Source organism: Stegostoma tigrinum, chromosome 45 (genome assembly GCF_030684315.1).
Source record: "Stegostoma tigrinum isolate sSteTig4 chromosome 45, sSteTig4.hap1, whole genome shotgun sequence".
In the NCBI taxonomy this organism is placed as follows: domain Eukaryota; kingdom Metazoa; phylum Chordata; class Chondrichthyes; order Orectolobiformes; family Stegostomatidae; genus Stegostoma; species Stegostoma tigrinum.
In genome coordinates this window covers 12,587,179-12,606,583 of record NC_081398.1, presented here as the reverse complement: position 1 = coordinate 12,606,583, position 19,405 = coordinate 12,587,179, and the positions used below count along the sequence as shown (strand labels likewise).

General features: G+C 41.9%; 1 long non-coding RNA gene across 1 annotated transcript; it reads right to left on the bottom strand.

Moving 5' to 3' along the window:
• Positions 1-3,104: 3,104 nt before the first annotated feature.
• On the bottom strand, positions 3,105-16,458 carry LOC125448618 (uncharacterized). The gene is made up of 3 exons (XR_007246755.1): positions 16,373-16,458; positions 15,841-15,977; positions 3,105-3,473 (listed from the first exon to the last, which is right to left on the bottom strand). It is a non-coding gene; the product is annotated as an uncharacterized LOC125448618 (long non-coding RNA).
• Positions 16,459-19,405: the final 2,947 nt, after the last annotated feature.

Genomic DNA, 19,405 nt, shown 5'->3' with positions numbered 1-19,405 from the left:
GGCCTGCGCTCCAGACCAGGCAACATCCTGGTAAATCTCCTCTGCACCTTTTCCAATGTTGTGTGAAGTAGTGTCCCTACCTCTGAACCAACAAGCCCAGGTTCCAGTTCCACATGGTCCAGAAGTGTGAGGTGTCCTGCCTGTACAATTTCGATTTAGAAAATATTTGCATCATGTGACCCTGTTATTATGATGGGATCATGTGACCCTGTGGTAGTGTCACTATCTCAAAGCAAGATGACCTGAATTCACATGCCTCTGGTTAGGGTGATTCACAATATCTGCAAGTTCAAACTCAGGACATATGAGTACAGTACAAAATGTTTCTCTTCATTTACACAGAATGCCTTGCTGTCATGTGAGAACAGCTTTTAACAATGTCGCACCATAAAATATATTGTAAGCAGAAGAACTTAAACATGCAATCCAAAAGCAGATGTGACGCTTTCACCATTATTTGGTATAGTTAGTACACACACAACGAAAGTATATTTCTGGATTTCTTTTTGAATGATTATTTGCTCAAAAAAAAACAATAACTTCACCTTTTGGATGTGTACATGATAGGTTTTTCACCAGAATTTGGACGAGATAAGAGTAGCAATTGGCAGTTAAAGCAGTCTATATGATCATTTTTGATGTTGCAATCATGATGCAGAATACATTCTTATCAGAACAAATAGAAGAGAATAGAACACTGTGCTGACCGTTCAGTATCTCTCCCAGAACATTAAAGAAAAACTCACACTCCTACCTGAAGATGACAGCTGTTGCTGATCAGCTCACATGCTTCACACGGAGACCCCAGAGCTTTTCTGATCATTGACAGTGCTGCAAGTTAGGAATATTGTATGTTGTACATTGCCTCCAGACTCACTAACACAAACCTGTTACTCCCACAGGACCTCATGATTATGTCTACCAAGGTAAATATATCACTTCAATTACCTTGTTATGGTTTGCTGTGAACAAACACTGATAACCTATCGGACAAGTTGTAGAAGTGTTTTTGCGAGATGTGTGCATGGTCATAAGCTTTAGCAATTGATGTTGAGTTTTCAAAGGCAAGGATTGTAACAGAAATATTTGCTGTTCACAATGTGGTCTCCTCTTCATTAACAAAGAAGAAAAATCTTCCTCTGATGTTTTGAGAATTGCAGATAAAAGCTTCTCATGATACGGTAAGTTGCTAACACTGCAGTTTCCTGCATATTTCACAACGTTCCAATTAATGAATATATAATATCAATAAAACATAATCTCCCAGACAATTGTAATGAAATGGAGGAATTAAAACGCATAAAGAAGGGCCCTGATCTAAAATGACAGCTTTCCTGCTCCTCTGATGCTGCCTGGCCTGCTGCTTTCCTCCAGCTCCACGCTGTGTTATCACTACGCAACAGCTGACTTGTTCAAACCATTGGGGTCAAGTCCATTTGTTAGAGATTAGGGCCATTCTTTTGGGACCACATTAAACCAATTTTGAAGAGCGGAAATTTTGATTGATCGGAAGTCAGATTTTCCCCAAGGTGCAAATGAGGAAATTCGTACCTGATTTATAGAGGCCTAAATATACCACAGAGCTGGTCTGGCTATAAAATGTCAGGATAATGAAGCCACAGTGCATGTTACCTTCTCATCCTTTGATGTCAGTGTGTTAGGCCATATGCTCAAAAGAAATACTACCCATATGCATGAGTTGAAATGTAGCTTTTTCATAAATGTATGATTAATAATTAGGAAACGAGAAAGGCAGGAATTGCAACATTTGGAAAGGCAAGGGCTGATTAGGGATAGTCAACATGTCCTTGCATGTGGGAAGTCATGGTCTCATGAAATTCATTGTATTTCTTGATGAAGTAACAAAGAGGAATGATGTGGGCAGAATGGTGGGCTTGGTCTCTGTGGACTTCAGTAAGGCGTTCAACAAGTCTCCTCCTGTTAGATTGGTTCGATCACACGCAATACAGCATGAGCTAGCCATGTGGATACAGAGCTAGCGCGAAGGTAGAAGACAGAAGGTGGTGGTGGAGAGTTGCTTTACAGACTGGAGGCCTGTGAGCAGTGTGTGCCACAAGGATGGCTCCTGCATCCACTACTTTTCATTATTTATGTAAATAATTAAGAAGGGAATATAGCTGGTATGCTTAATAATTCAACAGGTAACAAGAAAATTAGATGCATAGTGGACAGCTTAAAAAAGCTTCCCTCAGAGCACAAAGGGAACTTGATCAGATGGGTCAATGGGCCAAGGAATGGCAGATGGAGTTTAATTTAGATAAATGTGAGTTTTTGAATTATGGAAAAACAAATCAGGGCAGGACTTAAACATTGAACGGTAAGGTCCTGGCAAGTGTTACTGAACAAAGTGACCTGGACCTCTACGCACATAGTTCCTTAAAAGTGCAGTCCCAGCTAAACAGGATAATGAAGAAGGTGTTTGATATGCTTGCCTTTATTGGTCAGTGCATTGAGTATAGGAGTTGGGAGATCAAGTTGTAGCTGTACAGGATTGTGTATGCAACCCTGGTCTCCCTGCATTCGGAAGGATATTGTGAAACTTGAAATGCTTCTGAAAAGATTTAACAGGATGTTGCCAGGGTTGGAGGGTTTGGGCTATAGGGAGAGGCTAAATGAACTGGGGCTCTTTTCCCCGGAATGTGGAAGGCTGTGAGGTGATCTCATAGAGTTTATGAACTCATGAGGGGCAAGGATAGAGTAAAAGACAAGGTCTTTTCCCCAGGCTGGAATGGGCGAGTCCAAAACTAGAGGGCACAGGTTTAAGATGATGGGGAAAGATTTTAAACAGACCTGAGGGGAAAATCTTTTCAAGCTAATTGCGGTGTATGCATAGAACGAGCTGCCAGAGAAAGTGGTGTGGGCTGGTGCAATTACAACATTTCAAAGATATCTGGATGGGTACATGAATAGGAAGGGTTGGTAGAGATATGGGCCAAATGCTGGCAAACGGGACTAGATTTATTTAACGTATCTGGTTGGCATCGACAAGTTGGGCCGAAGGGTGTGTTTCCATGCTGCACCGCTCCATGACTCGCAGACACTGTCTGACTGTTGAGAAACATCAAGCATGTAAAATGCAGCTTTCCAAGGAATCCTTACTGATCAAGGTTAACGCCAATCTGTTTGTTCCACAGGGAAAGGCGGTTATGGAGGTTATGGTAAATATAAGATTCCAATAAATTCCATGCCCTTCATTTCTCAAATACATTCAAGAAGTTGTTTAACTTTGAAAACAAAATGTCCCTCATCCGAAAGTCTTGAGAAAGTTACCAGGCGAGGGTGAAAGCTAGGATGATCTCAGAGACATGGCATCACCAGTTATCAGAGAAGCACTGGGGTAATATCTCTGATTGCAGCAGTCATACATTGGGAAGATCAAAGATTTTGAATGTTGTACGTGTGAGCTTGAGCGAAATTTGCTAAGTCGGAGGGTTTCCAGTTTGGCGGAGAAACTGGAACAAAATAGAAAGAGACAAATCATTGTTTGTATCAGTGAATGGCATTAAAATGATGATTGCACCAATTGAGTAGATTCAGGATTTCGCACAGTATAGCGCATTTGGAACATTTAAAATATCAGTGGAAGAACTAAAACATGTAATCCAACAGCAGGTGTGATACTTTCACCATTGTTTGGTGCAGTTAGTACAAAGATAATGAAAGGATATTTCCGGAATTCTTTTTGAATCACTATTTGCCAACGACAAAGCAATAACTTCACCTTTTGGATGTGTACACATTAGGTTATTCACCAGAATTTGGATGAGATACGAGTAGCAATTGGCAGTTAAAGCAGTCTATATGATCATTTTGATGTTGCAGTCATGAAGCAGAATACGTTCTGACCGAACAACTAGAAGACAATAGAACACTGTGCTGACCATTCAGTATCTCACCCAGAGCATTAAAGAAAAACTCACACTCCTACCTGAAGATGACAGCTGTTGCTGATCAGCTCACATGCTTCACACGGAGACCCCAGAGCTTTTCTGATCATTGACAGTGCTGCAAGTTAGGAATATTGTATGTTGTACGTTGCCTCCAGACTCACTAACACAAACCTGTTACTCCCACAGGACCTCATGATTACGGCTACCAAGGTAAATATATCACTTCAATTACCTTGTTATGGTTTGCTGTGAACAAACACTGATAACCTATCAGACAAGTTGTAGAAGTGTTCTTGCGAGATGTGTGCATGGTCATAGGCTTCAGCAATTGATGTCGAGTTTTCAAAGGCAAGGATTGTAACAGAAATATTTGCTGTTCACAATGTGGTCTCTTCCTCATTAACAAAGAAGAAAAATCTAACACTGATGTCTCGAGAATGGCAGGGAAAAGCTTCTCATGCAACAGTACTTTCGCTAACACTGTGCAGTTTTTGGAACATTATACAATGTTCAAATTAATGATTACATAGTGTCAATAAAAATTTACTCTCACACACAAGTCTAACAAAATGGAGGATGTAACATACATAAATAAGTGTCCTGATCTGTAATGTCAGCTTTCCTGCTCCTCTGATGCTGCCTGACCTGCTGCTTTCCTCCAGCTCCACACTGTGTTATCTCCACACAAGGGACTTGTTCAAACCCTTGGGGTCAAATACATTTGTTAGAGATTAGGGTCATGTTTTTGGGGCAAGGTTAAATTAATTGACCAGAGCGAACTATCAGATTACCAGATCATGGGCGTGTCCAAAACTAGACGGCAGAGGTTTAAGATGATGGGGAAAGATTTTAAACAGACCTGAGGGGCAACTCTGTTCACGCTAAATGCAGTGCGTGCACGGAATGAACTGCCAGCGAAAGTGGTGGGTGCTGGTGCAATTACAGCATTTGAAAGATGTCTTAAGGGGTACATGAATAGGAAGGATTGAGACGGATACGGGCCAAATGCTGGCAAACGGAACTAGATTTATTTAACGTATCTGGTTGGCATGGACAAGTTGGGCTGAAGGGTGTGTTTCCATGCTGCACAGCTCTATGACTCGAAGACACTATCTTACTGTTGACAAACATCAAGCATGTAAAATGTAGCTTTCCAAGGAATCCTTACTGATCAAGGTTAACGCCAATCTGTTTGCTCCACAGGGAAAGGCGGTTATGGAGATTATGGTAAAGATATGATTCCAGTGAATTTTATGTCCTTTATTTTACAAATACATTCAAGATTTTCCCAAAGCTGCCAACTACAACATTTACACCTGATTTACGGAGCCTCTATATATACCACGGAGCTGGGCTGGCTATAAAATTCCAGGATAATGAAGCCTCAGTGCATGTTACCTTCCCATCCTTTGATGTCAGTCCAATAGGCCGTATGCTCAAAAGAACGAATACCCGTATGCATGGGTTGAAAAGTGGCTGGTTTCAAAAACTTTGATTACGACTTAGGAAATGAGAAAGGCAGGATTTGCACACTTTTGGAAAGGCAAGGACTGATTTGGGATCGTCAAATTGTCCTTGTACATAGAACATAGAACAGTACAGCACAGAACAGGCCCTTCAGCCCACGATGTTGTGCCGACCATTGATCCTCATGTATGCACCCTCACATTTCTGTGACCATATGCATGCCCAGCAGTCTCTTAAATGACCCCAATGACCTTGCTTCCACAACTGCTGCTGGCAACGCATTCCATGCTCTCACAACTCTCTGTGTAAAGAACCCGCCTCTGACATCCCCTCTATACTTTCCTCCAACCAGCTTAAAACTATGACCCCTCGTGTTAGCCATTTCTGCCCTCGGAAATAGTCTCTGGCTATCAACTCTATCTATGCCTCTCATTATCTTGTATACCTCAATTAGGTCCCCTCTCCTCCTCCTTTTCTCCAATGAAAAAGGCCGAGCTCAGTCAACCTCTCTTCATAAGATAAGTACTCAAGTCTAGGCAGCATCCTGGTAAACCTCCTCTGAACCCTCTCCAAAGCATCCACATCTTTCCTATAATAGGGCGACCAGAACTGGATGCAGTATTCCAAGTGCGGTCTAACCAAACTTTTATAGAGCTGCAACAAGATCTCACGACTCTTAAACTCAATCCCCCTGTTAATGAAAGCCAAAACTCCATATGCTTTCTTAATAACCCTGTCCACTTGGGTGGCCATTTTAAGGGATCTATGTATCTGCACACCAAGATCCTTCTGTTCCTCCACACTGCCAAGAATCCTAAGCATAAGCTTGTACTCAGCTTTCAAATTCGACCTTCCAAAATGCATCACCTCGCATTTATCCAGGTTGAACTCCATCTGCCACCTCTCAGCCCATCTCTGCATCCTGTCAATGTCCCGCTGCAGCCTACAACAGCCCTCTATACTGTCAATGACACCTCCAACCTTTGTGTCGTCTGCAAACTTGCTGACCCATCCTTCCATCCCCTCATCCAAGTCATTAATAAAAATTCCAAACAGTAGAGGCCCAAGGACGGAGCCCTGTGGAACACCACTCACCACTGACTTCCAGGCAGAATATTTTCCTTCTACTACCACTCGTTGCCTTCTGTTCGAGAGCCAATTCTGTATCCAGACAGCTAAGTTCCCCTGTATCGCATTCCTCCTGACCTTCCGAATGAGCCTACCATGGGGAACCTTATCAAGTGCCTTGCTGAATTCCACATACACCACATCCACAGCTCGACCCTCATCAAATTTTCTAGTCACATCCTCAAAGAACTCGATAAGGTTTGTGTGGCATGACCTGACCTTCACAAAGTCGTGTTGACTGCATTTGATCAAGCCATGCTCTTCCAGATGGTCATAAATCCTATCGCTCAGAATCCTTTCTAACACCTTGCAGACGACAGACGTGAGACTTACTGGTCTGTAATTGCCGGGGATTTCCCTATTTCCTTTCTTGAAGAGAGGAATTCCATTTGCCTCTCTCCAGTAGTATCAGGACTTTGCACAGGATAGAACATTTGGAACATTTAAAAATATCAGCGGAAGAACTAAAATATGTAATCCAACAGCAGGTGTGATACTTTCACCATTGTTTGGTGCAGTTAGTACAAAGATAATGAAAGGATATTTCCGGAATTCTTTTTGAATCACTATTTGCCAACGAAAAAACAATAACTTCACCTTTTGGATGTGTACACATTAGGTTATTCACCAGAATTTGGATGAGATACGAGTAGCAATTGGCAGTTAAAGCAGTCTCTATGGTCATTTTGATGTTGCAACATGAAGCAGAATACGTTCTGACCAGAAAAAATACAAGACAATAGAACACTGTGTCGACCGTTCAGTATCTCTCCCAGAACATTAAAGAAAAACTCACGCTCCTACCTGAAGATGACAGCTGTTGCTGATCAGCTCACATGCTTCACACGGAGACCCCAGAGCTTTTCTGATCATTGACAGTGCTGCAAGTTAGGATTATTGTATGTTGTACGTTGCCTCCAGACTCACTAACACAAACCTGTTACTCCCACAGGACCTCATTTTTATGGCTACCAAGGTAAATATATCACTTCAATTACCTTGTTATGGTTTGCCGTGAACAAACACTGATAACCTATCGGACAAGTTGTAGAAGTGTTCTTGCGAGATGTGTGCATGGTCATAAGCCTTAGCAATTGATGTTGAGTTTTCAAAGGCAAGGATTGTAACAGAAATAATTTCTGTTCACAATGTGGTCTCCTCTTCATTAACAAAGAAGAAAAATCTTACACTGATGCCTTGAGAATGGCAGATAAAAGCTTCTCACGATACAGTACTTTCACTAACACTGTGCAGTTTTTGGAATATATACAATGTTGAAATTAATGATGACATAATGTCAATAAAAATCTACTCTCCCACACAATTTTAATAAAATTGAAGATGTAAAACACATAAAGAACGGCCCAGACCTTTAATGACAGCTTCCCTGCTTCTCTGATGCTGCCTGACCTGCTGCTTTCCTCCAGCTCCACACTGTGTTATCTCCACACAACAAGGGACTTGTTCAAACCCTTGGGGTCAAATACATTTGTTAGAGATTAGGGTCATGTTTTTGGGACAAGGTTAAATTAATTTACCAGAGCGAACTATCAGATTACCAGATCATGGGAATGTCCAAAACTAGAGGGCACAGGTTTAAGATGATGGGGAAAGATTTTAAACAGACCTGAGGGGCAACTCTTTTCACGCTAAATGTGGTGCGTGCACGGAATGAACTGCCAGAGAAAGTGGTGGAGGCTGGTATAATTACAACATTTAAAAGGTGTCTGGATGTGTACATGAATAGGAAGGATTGAGACGGATACGGGCCAAATGCTGGCAAATGGGACTAGATTTATTTAACGTATCTGGTTGGCATGGGCAAGTTGGGCTGAAGGGTGTGTTTCCATGCTGCACAGCTCTATGACTCGAAGACACTATCTTACTGTAGACAAACATCAAGCATGTAAAATGTAGCTTTCCAAGGAATCCTTACTGATCAAGGTTAACACCAATCTGTTTGCTCCACAGGGAAAGGCGGTTATGGAGATTATGGTAAAGATATGATTCCAGTGAATTTTATGTCCTTTATTTTACAAATACATTCAAGATTTTCCCAAAGCTGCCAACTACAACATTTACACCTGATTTACGGAGCCTCTATATATACCACAGAGCTGGGCTGGCTATAAAATTCCAGGATAATGAAGCCTCAGTGCATGTTACCTTCCCATCCTTTGATGTCAGTCCAATTGGCCGTATGCTCAAAAGAACGAATACCCGTATGCATGGGTTGAAAAGTGGCTGGTTTCAAAAACTTTGATTACGACTTAGGAAATGAGAAAGGCAGGATTTGCACACTTTTGGAAAGGCAAGGACTGATTTGGGATCGTCAAATTGTCCTTGTACATAGAACATAGAACAGTACAGCACAGAACAGGCCCTTCAGCCCACGATGTTGTGCCGACCATTGATCCTCATGTATGCACCCTCACATTTCTGTGACCATATGCATGCCCAGCAGTCTCTTAAATGACCCCAATGACCTTGCTTCCACAACTGCTGCTGGCAACGCATTCCATGCTCTCACAACTCTCTGTGTAAAGAACCCACCTCTGAAATCCCCTCTATACTTTCCTCCAAACAGCTTAAAACTATGACCCCTCGTGTTAGCCATTTCTGCCCTCGGAAATAGTCTCTGGCTATCAACTCTATCTATGCCTCTCATTATCTTGTATACCTCAATTAGGTCCCCTCTCCTCCTCCTTTTCTCCAATGAAAAAGGCCGAGCTCAGTCAACCTCTCTTCATAAGATAAGTCCTCAAGTCCAGGCAGCATCCTGGTAAACCTCCTCTGAACCCTCTCCAAAGCATCCACATCTTTCCTATAATAGGGCGACCAGAACTGGACACAGTATTCCAAGTGCGGTCTAACCAAACTTTTATAGAGCTGCAACAAGATCTCACGACTCTTAAACTCAATCCCCCTGTTAATGAAAGCCAAAACACCATATGCTTTCTTAATAACCCTGTCCACTTGGGTAGCCATTTTAAGGGATCTATGTATCTGCACACCAAGATCCCTCTGTTCCTCCACACTGCCAAGAATCCTAAGCTTAAGCCTGTACTCAGCTTTCAAATTCAAACTTCCAAAATGCATCACCTCACATTTATCCAGGGTGAACTCCATCTGCCACCTCTCAGCCCATCTCTGCATCCTGTCAATGTCCCGCTGCAGCCTACAACAGCCCTCTATACTGTCAACAACACCTCCAACCTTTGTGTCGTCTGCAAACTCGCTGACCCATCCTTCAATCCCCTCATCCAAGTCATTAATAAAAATTCCAAACAGTAGAGGCCCAAGAACAGAGCCCTGTGGAACACCACTCACCACTGACTTCCAGGCAGAATATTTTCCTTCTACTACCACTCGTTGCCTTCTGTTGGAAAGACAATTCTGTATCCAGACAGCTAAGTTCCCCTGTGTCGCATTCCTCCTGACCTTCTGAATGAGCCTACCATGGGGAACCGTATCAAATGCCTTGCTGAAGTCCACATACACCACATCCACAGCTCGACCCTCATCAACTTTTCTAGTCACATCCTCAAAGAACTCGATAAGGTTTGTGTGGCATGACCTGCCCATCACAAAGCCGTGTTGACTGCATTTGATCAAGCCATGCTCTTCCAGATGGTCATAAATCCTATCCCTCAGAATCCTTTCTAACACCTTGCAGACGACAGATGTGAGACTTACTGGTCTGTAATTGCCGGGGAATTCCCTATTTCCTTTCTTGAAGAGAGGAATTCCATTTGCCGGTCTCCAGTAGTATCAGGATTTTGCACAGGATAGAACATTTGGAACATTTAAAAATATCAGCGGAAGAACTAAAACATTGTAATCCAACAGCAGGTGTGATACTTTCACCATTGTTTGGTGCAGTTAGTACAAAGATAATGAAAGGATATTTCCAGAATTCTTTTTGAATCACTATTTGCCAACGAAAAAACAATAGCTTCACCTTTTGGATGTGTACACATTAGGTTATTCACCAGAATTTGGATGAGATACGAGTAGCAATTGGCAGTTAAAGCAGTCTATATGATCATTTTGATGTTGCAACATGAAGCAGAATACGTTCTGACCAGAACAAATAGAAGACAATAGAACACTGTGCCGACCATTCAGTATCTCTCCCAGAACATTAAATAAAATCTCACGCTCCTACCTGAAGATGACAACTGTTGCTGATCAGCTCACATGCTTCACACGGAGACCCCAGAGCTTTTCTGATCATTGACAGTGCTGCAAGTTAGGATTATTGTATGTTGTACGTTGCCTCCAAACTCACTGACACAAACCTGTTACTCCCACAGGACCTCATGATTATGGCTACCAAGGTAAATATATCACTTCAATTACCTTGTTATGGTTTGCTGTGAACAAACACTGATAACCTATCGGACAAGTTGTAGAAGTGTTCTTGCGAGATGTGTGCATGGTCATAGGCTTTAGCAATTGATGTTGAGTTTTCAAAGGCAAGGATTGTAACAGAAATATTTGCTGTTCACAATGTGGTCTCCTCTTCATTAACAAAGAAGAAAAATCTTACACTGATGCCTTGAGAATGGCAGATAAAAGCTTCTCACGATACAGTACTTTCACTAACACTGTGCAGTTTTTGGAATATATACAATGTTGAAATTAATTATGACATAATGTCAATAAAAATCTACTCTCCCACACAATTTTAATAAAATTGAAGATGTAAAACACATAAAGAACGGCCCAGACCTTTAATGACAGCTTCCCTGCTTCTCTGATGCTGCCTGACCTGCTGCTTTCCTCCAGCTCCACACTGTGTTCTCTCCACACAACAAGGGACTTGTTCAAACCCTTGGGGTCAAATACATTTGTTAGAGATTAGGGTCATGTTTTTGGGACAAGGTTAAATTAATTTACCAGAGCGAACTATCAGATTACCAGATCATGGGCGTGTCCAAAACTAGAGGGCACAGGTTTAAGATGATGGGGAAAGATTTTAAACAGGCCTGAGGGGCAACTCTGTTCACGCTAAATGTGGTGCGTGCACGGAATGAACTGCCAGAGGAAGTGGTGGAGGCTGGTATAATTACAACATTTAAAAGGTGTCTGGATGGGTACATGAATAGGAAGGATTGAGACGGATACGGGCCAAATGCTGGCAAATGGGACTAGATTTATTTAACGTATCTGGTTGGCATGGGCAAGTTTGGCTGAAGGGTGTGTTTCCATGCTGCACAGCTCTATGACTCGAAGACACTATCTTACTGTTGACAAACATCAAGCATGTAAAATGTAGCTTTCCAAGGAATCCTTACTGATCAAGGTTAACGCCAATCTGTTTGCTCCACAGGGAAAGGCGGTTATGGAGATTATGGTAAAGATATGATTCCAGTGAATTTTATGTCCTTTATTTTACAAATACATTCAAGATTTTCCCAAAGCTGCCAACTACAACATTTACACCTGATTTACGGAGCCTCTATATATACCACAGAGCTGGGCTGGCTATAAAATTCCAGGATAATGAAGCCTCAGTGCATGTTACCTTCCCATCCTTTGATGTCAGTCCAATAGGCCGTATGCTCAAAAGAACGAATACCCATATGCATGGGTTGAAAAGTGGCTGGTTTCAAAAACTTTGATTACGACTTAGGAAATGAGAAAGGCAGGATTTGCACACGTTTGGAAAGGCAAGGACTGATTTGGGATCATCAAATTGTCCTTGTACATAGAACATAGAACAGTACAGCACAGAACAGGCCCTTCAGCCCACGATGTTGTGCCGACCATTGATCCTCATGTATGCACCCTCACATTTCTGTGACCATATGCATGCCCAGCAGTCTCTTAAATGACCCCAATGACCTTGCTTCCACAACTGCTGCTGGCAACGCATTCCATGCTCTCACAACTCTCTGTGTAAAGAACCCGCCTCTGACATCCCCTCTATACTTTCCTCCAACCAGCTTAAAACTATGACCCCTCGTGTTAGCCATTTCTGCCCTCGGAAATAGTCTCTGGCTATCAACTCTATCTATGCCTCTCATTATCTTGTATACCTCAATTAGGTCCCCTCTCCTCCTCCTTTTCTCCAATGAAAAAGGCCGAGCTCAGTCAACCTCTCTTCATAAGATAAGTACTCAAGTCCAGGCAGCATCCTGGTAAACCTCCTCTGAACCCTCTCCAAAGCATCCACATCTTTCCTATAATAGGGCGACCAGAACTGGACGCAGTATTCCAAGTGCGGTCTAACCAAACTTTTATAGAGCTGCAACAAGATCTCACGACTCTTAAACTCAATCCCCCTGTTAATGAAAGCCAAAACTCCATATGCTTTCTTAATAACCCTGTCCACTTGGGTGGCCATTTTAAGGGATCTATGTATCTGCAAACCAAGATCCCTCTGTTCCTCCACACTGCCAAGAATCCTAAGCTTAAGCCTGTACTCAGCTTTCAAATTCGACCTTCCAAAATGCATCACCTCACAGCGGAAGAACTAAAACATGTAATCCAACAGCAGGTGTGATACTTTCAACATTGTTTGGTGCAGTTAGTACAAAGATAATGAAAGGATATTTCCGGAATTCTTTTTGAATCACTATTTGCCAACGAAAAAACAATAACTTCACCTTTTGGATGTGTACACATTAGGTTATTCACCAGAATTTGGATGAGATACGAGTAGCAATTGGCAGTTAAAGCAGTCTATATGATCATTTTGATGTTGCAAACATGAAGCAGAATACGTTCTGACCAGAACAAATAGAAGACAATAGAACACTGTGCCGACCGTTCAGTATTTCACCCAGAACATTAAAGAAAAACTCACACTCCTACCTGAAGATGACAGCTGTTGCTGATCAGCTCACATGCTTCACACGGAGACCCCAGAGCTTTTCTGATCATTGACAGTGCTGCAAGTTAGTAATATTGTATGTTGTACGTTGCCTCCAGACTCACTAACACAAACCTGTTACTCCCACAGGACCTTATTTTTATGGCTACCAAGGTAAATATATCACTTCAATTACCTTGTTATGGTTTGCCGTGAACAAACACTGATAACCTATCGGACAAGTTGTAGAAGTGTTCTTGCGAGATGTGTGCATGGTCATAAGCCTTAGCAATTGATGTTGAGTTTTCAAAGGCAAGGATTGTAACAGAAATAATTGCTGTTCACAATGTGGTCTCCTCTTAATTAACAAAGAAGAAAAATCTTACACTGATGCCTTGAGAATGGCAGATAAAAGCTTCTCACGATACAGTACTTTCACTAACACTGTGCAGTTTTTGGAATATATACAATGTTGAAATTAATGATGACATAATGTCAATAAAAATCTACTCTCCCACACAATTTTAATAAAATTGAAGATGTAAAACACATAAAGAACGGCCCAGACCTTTAATGACAGCTTGCCTGCTCCTCTGATGCTGCCTGACCTGCTGCTTTCCTCCTGCTTTTATGGGATTATGGTAAATATAAGATTCCAATGAATTCCATGCCCTTCATTTCTCAAATACATTCAAGATTCTCCACAATCTGCCAACATTTGTACCTGATTTACAGAGTCGCAATATATACCACAGAGCTGGTCTGGCTATAAAATGTCAGGATAATGAAGCCTCAGTGCATGTTACCTTCTCATCGTTTGATGTCAGTGCATTTGGCCATATTGTCAAAAAAACGAATACCCATATGCATGAGTTGAAATGAAACTTTTTTTAAAAAGCTACGCTCAATAATGAGGATATGAAAAAGGCAGGAATTGCAAACATTTGGAAAGACAAGGACTGATTAGGGATCGTCAACATGTCCTTGTGTGTGAGAAGTCATGGTCTCATGAAATTCATTGTATTTCTTCATGAAGTAACAAAGAGCATTGATGAGGGCAGAACGGTGGGCTGGGTCTCTTATGGACTTCAGTAAGTCGTTTGACAAGGCTCCTCCTGTTAGATTGGTTAGATCATACACAATACAGGGCGAGCTAGCCATTTGGATACAGAGCTCGCACGAAGGGAGAAGGCAGAGGCTGATGGTGGAGGGTTTGCTTTTAGACCAGAGGCGTGTGACCAGTGTGTGCCACAAGGATGGGTGCTGGATCCAGTACTTTTTGTCATTTATGTAATAGATTTAGGAGGCAATATAGCTGGTAAGCTTAATAATTTTGCAGATTACAACAAAATTGGCTTCGTAGTGCATAATGAAAAAAAAGGTTTCCTCAGAGTACAAAGGGATCATGATCAGATCAGCCAATGGATCAAGGAATGGCAGGTGGAGTTTAATTTAGATAAATGTGAGTTGTTGAATTGTGGAAAAACAAATCAGGGCAGGACTTATACACTTCATGGTAAGGTCCTGGCAAGTGTTGCTGAACAAAATGACCTTGGAGTGCAGGTTCACAGTTCCTTGAAAGTGGAGTCCCAGGTGAACAGGATAATGAAGAAGGTGTTTGATATGCTTGCCTTTATTGGTCAGTGCATTGAGTATAGGAGTTGGGAGATCAAGTTGTAGCTGTACAGGATTGTGTATGCAACCCTGGTCTCCCTGCTTTCGGAAGGATATTGTGAAACTTGAAATGCTTCAGAAAAGATTTAACAGGATGTTGCCAGGGTTGGAGGGTTTGGGCTATAGGGAGTGGCTAAATGAACTGGGGCTCTTTTCCCTGGAATGTGGAAGGCTGTGAGGTGACCTCATAGGGTTTATAAACTCATGAGGGGCAAAGATAGAGTAAAGACAAGGTCTTTTCCCCAGGCTGGCCATGGGCGAGTCCAAAACTCGAGGGCACAGGTTTAAGATGATGGGGAAAGATTTTAAACAGACCTGAGGGGCAACTCTTTTCACGCTAATTGTGGTGCGTGCATGGAACGAGCTGCCAGAGAAAGTGGTGGGGGCTGGTACAATTACAACATTTAAAAGATATCTGGAGGGATACATGAATAGGAAGGGTTAGTCGGGATATGGGTGAAATGCTGGCAAATGTGATCAGATTTATTTCGCGTATCTGGTTGGCATGGACAAGTTGGGCCGAAGGGTGTGTTTCCATGCTGCACAGCTCTATGACTCGAAGACACTGTCTTACTGTTGACAAACATCAAGCATGTAAAATGTAGCTTTCCAAAGAATCCTTACTGATCAAGGTTAACACCAATCTGTTTGCTCCACAGGGAAAGGCGGTTATGGAGATTATGGTAAAGATATGATTCTAGTGAATTTCGCGTCCCTCATTTCTCAAATACATTCAAGAAATTGTTTAACTTTGAAAACAAAATGTCCCTCATCCTAAAGTCTTCCGAAAGTTACCAGGCGAGTGTAAAAGCTAGGATGATCTCAGAGACATGGACTCACCAGGTATTAGAGAAGCACTGGGGTAATATGTCCGATTGCAGCAGCCACACATTGGGAAGATCAAAGATTTTGAATGTTGTACGTGTGAGCTTGAGAGAAATTTGCCAAGTCGGAGGGTTTCCAGTTCGGCGGAGAAACTGGAACAAAATAGAAAGAGACAAATCATTGTTTGTATCAGTGAAGGGCATTAAAATGATGATTGCACCAATTGAGTAGGATCAGGATTTTGCACAGGATAGCGCATTTGGAACATTTAAAAATATCAGCGGAAGAACTTAAACATGCAATTCAACAGCAGGTGTGATACTTTCGCCATTATTTGGTATAGTTAGTACAAAGATAATGAAAGGGTATTTCCGGAATTCTTTTTGGATCACTATTTGCCATCAAAAACAAACTCACTTCACCTTTTGGATGTGTACATATTAGGTCTTTTGCCAGAATTTGGATGAGATAAGAATGGCATTTGGCAGTTAAAGCAGTCTATATGATCATTTTGATGTTGCAATCATGAAGCAGAATACATTCTTACCAGAACAAATAGAAGACAATAGAAGACTGTGCCGACCGTTCAGTATCTCACCCAGAGCATTAAAGAAAAACTCACGCTCCTACCTGAAGATGACAGCTGTTGCTGATCAGCTCACATGCTTCACATGGAGACTCCAGAGCTTTTCTGATCATTGACAGTGCTGCAAGTTAGGAATATTGTATGTTGTACATTGCCTCCAGACTCACTAACACAAACCTGTTACTCCCACAGGACCTCATGATTATGGCTACCACGGTAAATATATCACTTCAATTACCTTGTTATGGTTTGCTGTGAACAAACACTGATAACCTATCGGACAAGTTGTAGAAGTGTTTTTGCGAGATGTGTGCATGGTCATAGGCTTTAGCAATTGATGTTGAGTTTTCAAAGGCAAGGATTGTAACAGAAATAATTGCTGTTCACAATGTGGTCTCCTCTTCATTAACAAAGAAGAAAAATCTTACTCTGATGTCTTGAGAATGGCAGATAAAAGCTTCTCATGATCCAACACTTTTGCTAACACTGTGCAGTTTTTGGAAATGTTATACAATGTTCCAAGTAACGATTTCCTCCAGCTCCACACTGTGTATTCTCCAAACAACAACTGACTTGGTTACACCATTCGGTTAAAATACATTTGTTAGAGATTTGGGCCATTTTTTTTGGGACAACGTTAAAGTAATTTACCAGAGCAGAATATTAGATTTATCAGATCACGGGTGAGTCCAAACTCGAGGGCACAGGTTTAAGATGACGGGGGAAAGTTTAAAACCGACCGAGGGGCAACTCTCTTCACGCTAATTGTGGTGTGTGCATGGAATGATCTGTCAGAGAAAGTGGTGGGAGCTGGTACAATTACAACATTCAAAACATAGCTGGATGTCTCTTTGAATAGGAAGGGTGGAGAGGGATATGGGCCAAATGCTGTCAAACGGGACTAGATTTATTTAGCATATCTGATTGGCATGGACAAGTTGGGCCGAAGGGTGTGCTTCCATGCTGTGCAGCTAAATAACTCAAAGACACTATCTTACAGTTGACAAACATCAAGCATGTAAAATGTAGCTTTCCAAGGAATCCTTACTGAACAAGGTTAATGCCAATCTGTTTGCTCCACAGGGAAAACCGGTTATGGAGATTATGGTAAATATAAGATTCCAGTAAATTTCGGGCCCTTCATCTCTCAAACACATTCACGATTCACCCCAAGCTGCCAACTACAACATTTGTACCTGATTTACAGAGGCTCAATATATACCACAGAGCTGGTCTGGCTATAAAATGTCAGGATAATGAAGGCACAGTGCATGTTACCTTCCCATCCTTTGATGTCACTGTGTTAGGCCATATTGTCAAAAGAAAGACTACCCATATGCATGTGTTGAAATGTGGCTTTTTAAAAAATCTATGATTAACAATTAAGAAATGTGAAAGGCAGGAATTGCAAACATTTGGAAAATCAAGGACTGATTAGGGGTTGTCAACATGTCCTTGTGTGTGGGAAGTCATGGTCTCATGAACTTCATTGTGTTTATTGAAGAAGTAACAAAGAGGATTAATGAGGGCAGAATGGTGGGCTGGGTCTCTATGGACTTCAGTAAGGCGTTCAACAAGGCTCCTCCTGTTAGATTGATTAGACCACACGCAATACAGGGTGAGCTAGCCATTTGGATACAGAGCTAGCGCGAAGGTAGAAGACAGAGGCTGATGGTGGAGGGTTGCTTTTCAGACTGGAGGCCTGTTACCACTGTGTACCACAAGTATGGGTGCTGGGTTGACTACTTTTCATCATGTATGTAAATGATTTAGAGGGGAATATAGCTGGCACGTTTAAAGATTTTGCAGATAACAACAAAATTGGCTTTATAGTGCACAGCGAAAAAAGGTTCCCTCAGAGTACAAAGGGATCTTGATCAGACGGGTCAATGGATCAAGAAATGGCAGATGGAGTTTAATTTCGATAAATGTGAGTTGTTGAATTGTGGAAAGGCAAATCAGGGCAGGACTTGTACACTTAATGGTAAGGTGCTGGCAAGTGTTGCTGAACAAAGTGACCTTGGAGTGCAGGTTCACAGTTCCTTGAAAGTGGAGTCCCAGGTGAACAGGATAATGAAGAAGGTGTTTGGTATGCTTGCCTTTATTGGTCAGTGCATTGAGTATAGGAGTTGGGAGATCAAGTTGTAGCTGTACAGGATTGTGTATGCAACCCTGGTCTCCCTGCTTTCGGAAGGATATTGTAAATCTTGAATTGCTTCAGAAAATATTTGTAAGGATGCTGCCAGGGTTGGAGGGTTTGGGATACAGGGAGAGGTGAAAAAAAACTGGGATTGTTTTCCCTGGACTGTGGAAGGCTGTGAGGTGACCTCATAGAATTTATAAAATCATGAGGGGCAAAGAGACAGTAAAAGACATGTTCTTTTCCCCAGGCTGGCCATGGGCGAGTCCCAAACTAGACGGCACAGGTTTAAGACGATGGGGAAAGATTTTAAACAGACCTGAGGGGCAACTCTTTTCACGCTAAATGTGGTGCGTGCACGAAACGAGCTGCCAGAGAAAGTGGTGGGGGCTGGTACAATTACAGCATTTCAAAGCTATCTGGAGGGGTACATGAATAGAAAGGGTTAGTAAGGATATGGGACAAATGCTGGCAAACGGGAATAGATTTACTTAGCGTATCGGGTTGGCATGGACAAGTTGGGCTGAAGGGTGTGTTTCCATGCTGCACAGCTATACCACTCGAAGACACTATCTTACAGTTGACAGTCATCAAACATGTGAAATATAGCTTTCCAAAGATTCCTTGCTGATCAAGGTTAACGCCTGGCTGTTTGTTCCACAGAGAAAACCGCTTATTGGGATTATGGAAAATATATGATTCCAGTGAATTTTGTGTCCTTCATTTCTCAAATACATTCAAGAATTTGTTTAACTTTGAAAACAAAATGTCCATCATCCCAAAGTCTTGAGAAAGTTATCAGGCGAGTGTAAAAGCTAGGACGATCTCAGAGACACAGACACATCAGTTATTAG